The 10,790-nt window shown below is 43.3% G+C and overlaps 1 long non-coding RNA gene across 1 annotated transcript; it reads left to right on the forward strand.

Annotated features, from left to right (window-relative positions):
* The first annotated feature begins 6,910 nt into the window (after window positions 1–6,910).
* On the forward strand, window positions 6,911–7,533 carry LOC148315706 (uncharacterized). Its single transcript, XR_015840669.1, has 2 exons — window positions 6,911–6,958; window positions 7,048–7,533. It is a non-coding gene; the product is annotated as an uncharacterized LOC148315706 (long non-coding RNA).
* Window positions 7,534–10,790: the final 3,257 nt, after the last annotated feature.

Consider the following 10,790-nt stretch of genomic DNA (forward strand, 5'->3'; position numbering starts at 1 on the left):
AAAAGTCCGATTGTACTTTGTGGCAACAAAAGCTCCGGCAACATGACTCAGATGATCCTATCTTCTCGAAGTTGTACACATTTGAGGATACTTCAGCCCTGAAGACATCTACCAACTTATTTTTCATCGTAGTAGTAGCGCCACCAACTGGTAAAAGCTAATACAAGTTATTTTCTTGGATGTTTTTCTCCGTGCAACTCAACAAGGTCGCCCTCATATATGCTCGGATGACTGTTTCGGCCATGAGGATGTCACAATACGAAATTCATCCTTTTTCGTGAAAAGTTGTGGGAGTGGCATTGCACTGTTCGGCAATAAAACAACGCTGATTATGAGGTTCTAAATATGAACGACAACTCGTGAAACTTTACACACACATCAGGCAGAGCAAATTTATCAATATTTTATACGTTAGTTGTGCAGCTTTTTTGAAATGGCTCGCCATGGCCCTCGAGAAATGTTCAAAAAAGCAGCCCTGGTTGAGTGTTTCACCTCGCTTTTTGTAAATTTTATGGAGTACAGTGAACCCTCGGTTATCGCGGTTAATGGGGACCGAGACCACCCGCGAAAACTGAAAATCCGCGAAGTAGCGGCGCACCTTCAAAAAAATACAATATATATAATAAATATATAAATATATATATATATATATATATATATACGGGGAGAGAGAGAGAGAGTGAAATTCATGTTATAACAAAAAAACCAAATTATTATTCAAACGTATTATTTTTTTATTCCCCAGCCATTCTTTTTTAATTTATTTAATTACTCTGACTTTTACCTGCTGGTACGCCGTCCGGTGTGCCCTGTGAAATGAAAGGTGCCATTCTTTATTTATTTATTTATTTATTCATTTATTCATTCATAACTGACAGCTTCGCGCTCCGCTCGTGCGCGGAAGAGGTGCTCCGATTCGGCTTAACTGTGACACACGCCCACCCTCCTCCCCCGGAGCTTCCATTCGGTTAAACTTAGGGGCCGCTTGGCACCGCCCGTGCCCGGGGAAGGTGCTCCTCTTCGGCTTACTGTGTCGCGAGCATGCCCTCCTCCTCCGGAGCTTCCATTCGGTTAAACTTAGGGGCCGCTTGGCACCGCCCGTGCCCGGGGAAGGTGCTCCTCTACGGCTTAACTGCCACGCACGCCGGCCGGAGCTCTGGTACGGTCCGAACCGCGCGAAACGTCGCCACCGATGGTGTCCGGGGGAACGTGCTCTTCTTCGTCCACTCTCCTCTTCGCCCACGCTCTTCTTCGGCGCACGCCGGCCGTCTAACCGCTCCAGCGCCCCGTCGTGCCGCTCGGCGAAACTACAATGCCCCCGAATATTTTTTATACCCGCGAAGCACTGAACCCGCGAAAGGTGAACCGCGAAGTAGCGAGGGTTCACTGTATGTATAAGACCAAGACCTACAAAAAAGTCTCTTGGAGCAATGAGCTAGGTTTTACAGGAAGTCGGCCATTTTGAATTTACTTAAAAGGGGGCGGGTCACCACAATGGACTTTGTGTAGAAATTATTATTGGGGCCCGAGCAGCGACCGCGGCGAGGTCCCTATCGTTTATGTAGAAATTATTATTAGGGCCCGAGCAGCGACCGCTACGAGGTCCCCATTGTTTTTGTGGAAATTATTATTATTATTATTATTAGGGCCCGAGCAGTGACCGCTGCGAGGTCCCTATTGTTATTAGGGCCCGAGCTGCGACGGCTGCGAGGTCCCTATTGTTTTTGTAGAAAATATTATTACTTTTATTATTATTATTATTATTATTATTAGGGCCTGAGCAGCGACCGCTGCGAAGTCCCTATTGTTTTTGTAGAAATTATTCTTATTATTATTTTTCCGATTGTTCGATCGCATTTTTGACCCCCGAAACATGCACAAAAATTCACCAAACTTGGCAGTCTCATCGGGCATGGCGAAAAATTTGATATTTTAACGTCTAATATGAACAGGAAGTGAGTTATGAATTTTTGAAAGTCCGACTTTTGCCCTTTTTTGCATGTTTACAGGGGTCATTCTTTTGCACCCTGATCCTAAAGGCTTCATCTGATTGCCTTAAAATTCTGTCTGTAGCATCTTAAGACCTGGGACAAACACTGGGGCTAAAATTTTTTGTTTCCGAAATACTATATGAACGGGGGCGGGGCTTCGAAGTTTTCACTTAAGATTTCCTTCGCCGCAATGGACAAAATGCTTAATAACTCTCCTGCACATGCAGCTAAAAATCCAAAACTTCACATGTACATAAAGAGTCGGTACCTGAAGACATCTATATGTTTATATTCAGTTATACACCTTGCGCCAATCAATATCATTTTTTACATTTTGACGTACTGCACGGTGCCCTTTTAACGAATCCGATTGAAAATTGGCTAGAAAAGACTCAAGACATTGATCTTACTCTATCCCTATTTTTGTGACTTTCCTTCGAAGGGCGTGGCTATTACGGTGCCGCAGAGTCTGATTAATCTCCGTGGCAACAAAAGTTCCTGCAAAATGATTCAGATGATCCATCTTCTCGAAATTTTTCACATTTGAGGATATTCAGGCCCTGAAGACGGCTGCCAACTTATTTTTGATCGCAGTGGTAGCGCCACCAACTGGTTAAAACAAATACAAATTATTTTCGTTTATGTTTTTCTCCGGGCAGGTTAACAAAATCTACCTTATATTTGCTCGGATGAGTGTTTAGGCCTTGAGGATGTCACAATACGAAAGTCTTTCGCCTTCTTCAGAGTGTCACATGATGGTGTCTTGTGACCCGTCTTTATCAGCTGATGTTCCATGAGGGCGTGACTTACCTGTCACAAGAATGAAGGCAAGTCACGCCCCCCGCTGTCCGTTCACTCTGCCAAGATGCTGCTCCAGGTGGTAGAGAGGATGAAGGCTCCCTTGTCTCTGTTCATGGTTTTTATGCCTCGCTTGCAGATCTCAATGGCCTCTCTGATCCAGCGCTGTTGTTTGTTCTCTTCGGTGCGGATGACCCTGCCCTTCTCCCGGTCCATGATGTGGTTTTCCCTTTTGCAGTGGTCAGTGATTGCTGATTTGTAATGTTCATGTTGTGCTTGTTCTTTTACTGCTCTGATTTTTAATTTTTTTGACAGGTAAGTCACACCCTCATGGAACATCAGCTGATAAAGACGGGTCTCAAGACACCATCATGCGACACTCTGAAGAAGGCGAAAGACTCGCCGAAACATGTCAGGTAAAAAATTAACCTAAAACATAATTGTCTGCTTTTAATGAATCAGTCAAATATCAATAATAAGAAGACAAAATGAACCTAATACAAATAAATGAATGCTTAATAACTCCCCTGCACATGCTCCTAAAAATCCAAACCTTCACCTGTAAATAAAACGTCCCGACCTGAAGACATCTTAATGTTATTATTTTGTTATACACACAGCGCCGCCAAGTGGAATCAAAAATGTGTTTTTATTTTAATTTTCACATACTGCACGGTGCCCTTTTGACGAATCCGACTGAAAATTAGTCAGAAAAGACTCAAGACAATGATCTTACTCTCTGCCGAATTTTGTGACGTTTTGGCAAAAGGCGTGGCTATTACGGTGCTGAAAAGTCAGATTGTACTCTGTGGCAACAAAAGCTCCGGCAACATGACTCAGATGATCCTATCTTCTCGAAGTTGTACACATTTGAGGATACTTCAGCCCTGAAGACATCTACCAACTTATTTTTCATCGTAGTAGTAGCGCCACCAACTGGTAAAAGCTAATACAAGTTATTTTCTTGGATGTTTTTCTCCGTGCAACTCAACAAGGTCGCCCTCATATATGCTCGGAGGACTGTTTCGGCCATGAGGATGTCACAATACGAAATTCATCCTTTTTCGTGAAAAGTTGTGGGAGTGGCATTGCACTTTTTGGCAATAAAACAACGCTGATTATGAGGTTCTAAATATAAACGACAACTCGTGAAACTTGACACACACATCAGGCAGAGCAAATTTATCAATATTTTATACGTTAGTTGTGCAGCTTTTTTGAAATGGCTCGCCATGGCCCTCGAGAAATGTTCAAAAAAGCAGCCCTGGTTGAGTGTTTCACCTCGCTTTTTGTAAATTTTATGGAGTACAGTGAACCCTCGGTTATTGCGGTTAATGGGGACCGAGACCACCCGCGGAAACTGAAAATCCGCGAAGTAGCGGCGCACCTTCAAAAATGCTTAAAAGAAAATACAATATATATAATAAATATATATATATATATATAATAAATATATATATATATATATATATATATATATATATATATATATATCTGTATATATATATATATATATATATATGTATATATATATATATATATATGTATATATATATATATATATATATGTATATATATATACGGGGAGAGAGAGAGAGTGAAATTCATGTTATAACAAAAAAAACAAATTATTATTAAAACGTATTATTTTTTTATTCCCCAGCCATTCTTTTTGTATTTATTTAATTACTCCGACTTTTACCTGCTGGTACGCCGTCCGGTGTTCCCTGTGAAATGAAAGGTGGCATTCTTTATTTATTTATTTATTTATTCATTTATTCATTCATAACTGACAGCTTCGCGCTCCGTTCGTGCCCGGGCGGAAGAGGTGTTCCAATTCGGCTTAACTGTGACACACGCCCGCCCTCCTCCCCCGGAGCTTCCATTCGGTTAAACTTAGGGGCCGCTTGGCACCGCCCGTGCCCGGGGAAGGTGCTCCTCTTCGGCTTACTGTGACGCGAGCATGCCCGCCTCCTCCGGAGCTTCCATTCGGTTAAACTTAGGGGCCGCTTGGAACCGCCCGTGCCCGGCAAAGGTGCTCCTCTTCGGCTTACTGTGACGCGAGCATGCCCTCCTCCTCCGGAGCTTCCATTTGGTTAAACTTAGGGGCCGCTTGGAACCGCCCGTGCCCGGGGAAGGTGCTCCTCTTCGGCTTACTGTGACGCGAGCATGCCCTCCTCCTCCAGAGCTTCCATTCGGTTAAACTTAGGGGCCGCTTGGCACCGCCCGTGCCCGGGGACGGTGCTCCTCTACGGCTTAACTGCCACGCACGCCGGCCGGAGCCCTGGTACGGTCCGAACCGCGCGAAACGTCGCCACCGATCGTGTCCGGGGGAACGTGCTCTTCTTCGTCCACTCTCCTCTTCGCCCACGCTCTTCTTCGGCGCACGCCGGCCGTCTAACCGCTCCAGCGCCCGTCGTGCCGCTCGGCGAAACTACAATGCCCCCGAATATTTTTTATACCCGCGAAGCACTGAACCCGCGAAAGGTGAACCGCGAAGTAGCGAGGGTTCACTGTATGTATAAGACCAAGACCTACAAAAAAGTCTCTTGGAGCAATGAGCTAGGTTTTACAGGAAGTCGGCCATTTTGAATTTACTTAAAAGGGGCGGGTCACCACAATGGACTTTGTGTAGAAATTATTATTGGGGCCCGAGCAGCGACCGCGGCGAGGTCCCTATTGTTTATGTAGAAATTATTATTAGGGCCCGAGCAGCAACCGCTACGAGGTCCCCATTGTTTTTGTGGAAATTATTATTACTTTTATTATTATTATTATTATTATTATTAGGGCCTGAGCAGCGACCGCTGCGAAGTCGCTATTGTTTTTGTAGAAATTGTTATTAGGGCCCGAGCTGCGACGGCTGCGAGGTCCCTAATGTTTTTGTAGAAAATATTATTACTTTTATTATTATTATTATTATTATTATTAGGGCCTGAGCAGCGACCGCTGCGAAGTCGCTATTGTTTTTGTTGAAATTATTATTATTATTATTTTTCCGATTGTTCGATCGCATTTTTGACCCCCGAAACATGCACAAAAACTCACCAAACTTGGCAGTCTCATCGGGCATGGCGAAAAATTTGATATTTTAACGTCTAATATGAACAGGAAGTGAGTTATGAATTTTTGAAAGTCCGACTTTTGCCCTTTTTTGCATGTTTACAGGGGTCATTCTTTTGCACCCTGATCCTAAAGGCTTCATCTGATTGCCTTAAAATTCTGTCTGTAGCATCTTAAGACCTGGGACAAACACTGGGGCTAAAATCTTTTGTTTCCGAAATACTATATGACGGGGGCGGGGCTTCAAAGTTTTCACTTAAGATTTCCTTCGCCGCAATGGACAAAATGCTTAATAACTCTCATGCACATGCTGCTAAAAATCCAAAACTTCACATGTACATAAAGAGTCGGTACCTGAAGACATCTATATGTTTATATTCGTTTCCTGTCTTTTTTACGTCATAGTGTACATAAGGGTCTGATGCAACCTCTGACTGAGAATCAGCCTTGTCCGCATTGTGAATCATGTAAAAATCACCCAGCAGGGGGCAGAGGTGCAAAAGATCCGCCTTGAATCTGCGCCAGAGGTACAAATGGGGGGCGGGATCCTGGGGTAGACTTATAAGTGTGGAGAGCAGCGTGGGTAGCAGCAGCATCGGCAGCACTAGCAGCAGTCGCATTAGTAGCGTTAGCAATGAAATCCTCCAAGCAAATGACGATCGAGGAATGCTTTTTTGTAAAAAAAAAAGCTTCCTAAAAGCATCAAGGCGATGGAGACGCTTTGGTTGAGAGGATGACGCTTCGTCGTCGTCTCAACAAACAGGCGTCTAAAGAGGGTGCGCGTGCCTTGCGGCCTGCATCGCCTGCCTTCGGACAATAGCCAAAGCAGCTGAGAGTCCTCACCAGATCCCCCCGAACGAGGAGGTAAGCGCTCGCAAGTTACCATTGAACATGTGGTTTTACCCCTCGTGCTTTTATTGTACATATCATGCATCTTGCGGGCAGAAAATGTCGCATAAATGTGCAGTTAGACGCGAGCGTATCTCCTCCCCGACGAGGAAACAACAATACTGAATGGTGTGGTAATCATGCATACTTTCTAAAATTCACAGATTGTGCATCCCGCGGCAAGAAAGTTCCTCCTCGTCTTGTTGGTGTAAAGAAAGGTAAATTATAATATGAAACTTCACACGCCAGCAATAAAATGCAGCAATAAATATATATTTCCAATTGTTTATATTTCTGTAATTTACAGGTTGTGCATCAGGAAGCAGTGGTTCCGGATGGCGTCACACTGGATGGCAACCGAGGAAAATCGACTTTACAGCAACCCCTGGACCACTGAATGCCGCTGCCCATTTGGAGTCTGAGGAGCCAGCTGATTTCCTGCAGCTGTTTCTCACGGATGAGCTTCTGCAGCACATCGCGGATGCCAGCAATCACTTCCCAGACAATTATTTTCACACAAACCCCAGTGGACAAACACAAGCTCGCCTATTTTCCACGGACCAGCAAAGCCAGACCACAATGAAAGTGTCGGGTCTGTTTGCGCAAAGGCAAACGGAGTGAAACAAGAATGTGGTGTGAACTATGTTGTGTGCCCTTGCATCAAGGCAACTGTTTTATTTTATATCACACAAAAAAAAAGTATGTATGACACTGATGTATTTCATTTTTGTACATAGTTCAACAGTTCAGTCGTTTAGTGTTATGTGCAAATAAATTTATTTTATCAAAAACATATTTTTTGTGCTTTTTTTTATTTTATAGAAGGCATGCATTATTTAGATGTTAGAGGTGTCATAAAAGCCATAAATAATAGTGTCAAAGTTCAAATTATGGTCAAAATGCATCAGTTTACAAAAAGCTCATTTTCTCAGTTTTTTCCCCAGGGATTGGAGTTTTCATGAAATTTAGCTATTTTCAAATGCCGATTGTTCAAGAATGGAAAAAGATAGGAACAAACATTTTTTTTCTGTTGAAAGAAGAGAGTCTCATCTTTCTTCGGGTGTGCTCCATGTCTATATAGCATTAGAATACAATATTCTGTGGGCCTTGCAATATTAGTCAAAACCCAGGAAAACTCTGGGATTGAGTGGGTTGCTCCAGTGAAAATGGCTGGTATTTAATGAGTTAAGACTGGTTAGGACATCCGGCTCGCAGTCCCAAGGTGCAGGGTTCGATCCCGGGACCCAGCTTTCCTGTGTGGAGGTTGCATTTGTGAGTGAGTTTGAGCGCAGATGGTTGTTCGTCTTTGCGTGCCCTGCGATTGGCTGGCAACCACTTCAGGGTGTGCCCCGCCTACTGCCCGTTGACAGCTGGGTAGGCTCCAGCACGCTATCCTTGTGAGAATAAGCGGATTGGATATTACATGTATGTGTTTATGCCCTAGGCCAGGCGAGGGCAAACTACGGCCCGGGGCCACATGCGGCCCGTTAAAAGTTTTAATCCGGGCCGCCGAACTTGAAAAAAATTTAATGAATAAACCTTGTTAATGTTTTATTTTCTAAACACTGTGGTTTTCAAAGACAAATATTATTGTTGGAATGCTTTTATTCACTTTCATATAAAATTAAATGTATTTTTTTTCTCAGATGAGGTGAGGTTTCCAAAACACTCCATCCATCTGCTCCTGGTCCGGCCCCTCTGTCATATTTTAGAACCCATTGTGGTCCTCCAATCAAAAAGTTTGCCCGCCCCTGCCCTAGGCTTTGTGTCTTTGCTTGGTTGACTGTGTAATGAGTGTATGAATGCATTTCTTTCTACCAGACACCTTGGACTTCCCATGGCAGATTAATAATCTATTTTATCTATCCATCAGGGTCACGAATGTCATTTGATGAGTAGAGAATTTAGAGTCTCCAATTAACCTAATATACATGGATTTGCGCATGGAAACCTGAGAAAAAGCCCTTAGTCCTACTTTTCCATCTGAACCACTTTATCCTCACGAGGGTCACAGCCGTGACATCCCAGCTGACTTCAGAAAGTAAGTGGGCGACGACTCATGATCTCTTGGTTGAATAATATTGTTAGGGGCTCAAAATGGCCCTCTACAATAAAATGGCAGAAGAATATTACATACTCTCTGGCAGAAGAATATTGCGTTTTTTTGTTTTGTCCAATTAACTTAAATAAAACTTGGGAAAATTTAATGATTACATGTAAACCAGCTGGTCTTCCCCATACCAAGCCCTGGCTAAAACTGACTGAAAAATGCATGATGTGTGCCTTTTAAACTCCTCGGCCCATCCACTATGCCAGGGATGGGCAAACTTTTTGATTGGGAGGGGGGGGGGGGCACAATGAGTCCTAAAATACATTTAATTTTAAACGAAAGTGAACAAAAGCATTCCAACAATATATATGTCTTTGAAAAACCACAGTATTTAGAAAATAAACCATTAACAAGGCTTATTCATTTAATTTTTTTCAAGTTTGGGGGGCTGGATTGAAACGTTTAACGGGCCACAAGTGGCCCCCGGGCCGTAGTTTGCCCAAGTGCCCTAAGCCAATTGATTCTAAAAAATAACAGTTTTCTTCATCAAAACAACATTTTATGATCAACATAAATGTTAGTGAGTACATAAAGGTATACTCATTCGATCTATCATAACCCCATGCACTTAGACTGTACAAAAAAAAGAAAATTTTTATTTTAAAACCTAGTATTTCGCCATGACGTCACACGCTAGCGTCAAGTGCTTGGCGCTAAAAACCCGGAAGTAACAGCGGCGCTCGGTTTGAAAGTGGAGAGTTGTGCATGGTAGGCGAATTCGGGAGAAATGTTTGTTGAACACGAGGACTGTGGCGTAGAAGATGGTTTAACAGCGATCTAGTGCGCACCCAACCGTGATGGCTGACCAACGAAATAAATGCGGACCGACGGAGTGGACTGACAGGACGTGGAAAACAGGTGTGTGGCATGTGTGCGTGTGCACGAATGTGGGAGTGCGTTCACTATGGTGGCAGCGATCGCAAAGCAGCAGCACCACTCCTTGACAAAAGTATTGTACTTTCTCTGATGTTTTGGGTTTGCTCTGCTTTGGGGTTTGTAGTTCTGGCCACGCAAAAGTAACAAAGCAAGTTCTTGGATGTCTGCTTTTTTCTTGAACTGTTAATTGGTTAACATCGTGGCTCTTATTTTTATCTAATGTATGGAGTTTGGTGGCTATCTATATGCACAACTATATTAGTTGCACTTGAAATTGCATACAGAAAATTTGTATAAATAGGTTACGCTATAAAGTATAACAATATTAACAATCGTTATTGTTGTTACTGTTTATTTATTTTATTTTCCAATAACTGTGCTCCAAGCTTAGCTGTTGTGCCAGCTGCCAAGTAAAAATATGTAATCTCACTCAATAATAGGAATAAATACTTAACTAACATCTCAATTTTTCGGGTTGGGCTGTGGGGGAGGGGAGGGTGGCTGCCTGACAAAAAGCAGACTGTCCTGCACATGCGCAGACCAGCCGAGTGTGTGAAGTGTGCGTAAGTGCAGTACCGGGACCGACCACTAGACAGCGATCCTGAGTAATTTTTCCGCACACACATTTCTAGCACACTCGTCTTGTTTTTGTGACCTTCCTGGGAAGCCCTGAAACTTTGACAGGACCTCCCCCTGAGCTTCTTATCACTGAATTCAATGCTCTTTTTTGTGGGGCCCAGATTTTTGGTCCCCACAAAAATTTTGGTCCCCTACAGTGGGTGTGCTGTCCGATGTTGGTCCCCAACATGTAGCTTATACAAACACACACACACACCCCTACTTGTTTTTTTTGACATTGTTGGGCCACCTGAGCAAAACTCACATTGTGGGAACCACCCTTTCTAGTGGTTGTACAGCTCTGAAAAAAATCAGGCAGTGTCCAGGAATTTAGTTAAACACAAAAACCACTTCAAATTACCAATTAATGACCTGGAGGTCAAATGAGTGACTCAAGTGCATGTAATTCAGTCACTGAAGCCCAAAGATTCTCTGGGCCAGTGGAT

The sequence above is a fragment of the Idiotropiscis lumnitzeri genome, unplaced genomic scaffold (assembly GCF_059441095.1).
Source record: "Idiotropiscis lumnitzeri isolate Australia: NSW breed Sydney's pygmy pipehorse unplaced genomic scaffold, RoL_Ilum_1.0 HiC_scaffold_52, whole genome shotgun sequence".
Lineage (NCBI taxonomy): Eukaryota > Metazoa > Chordata > Actinopteri > Syngnathiformes > Syngnathidae > Idiotropiscis > Idiotropiscis lumnitzeri.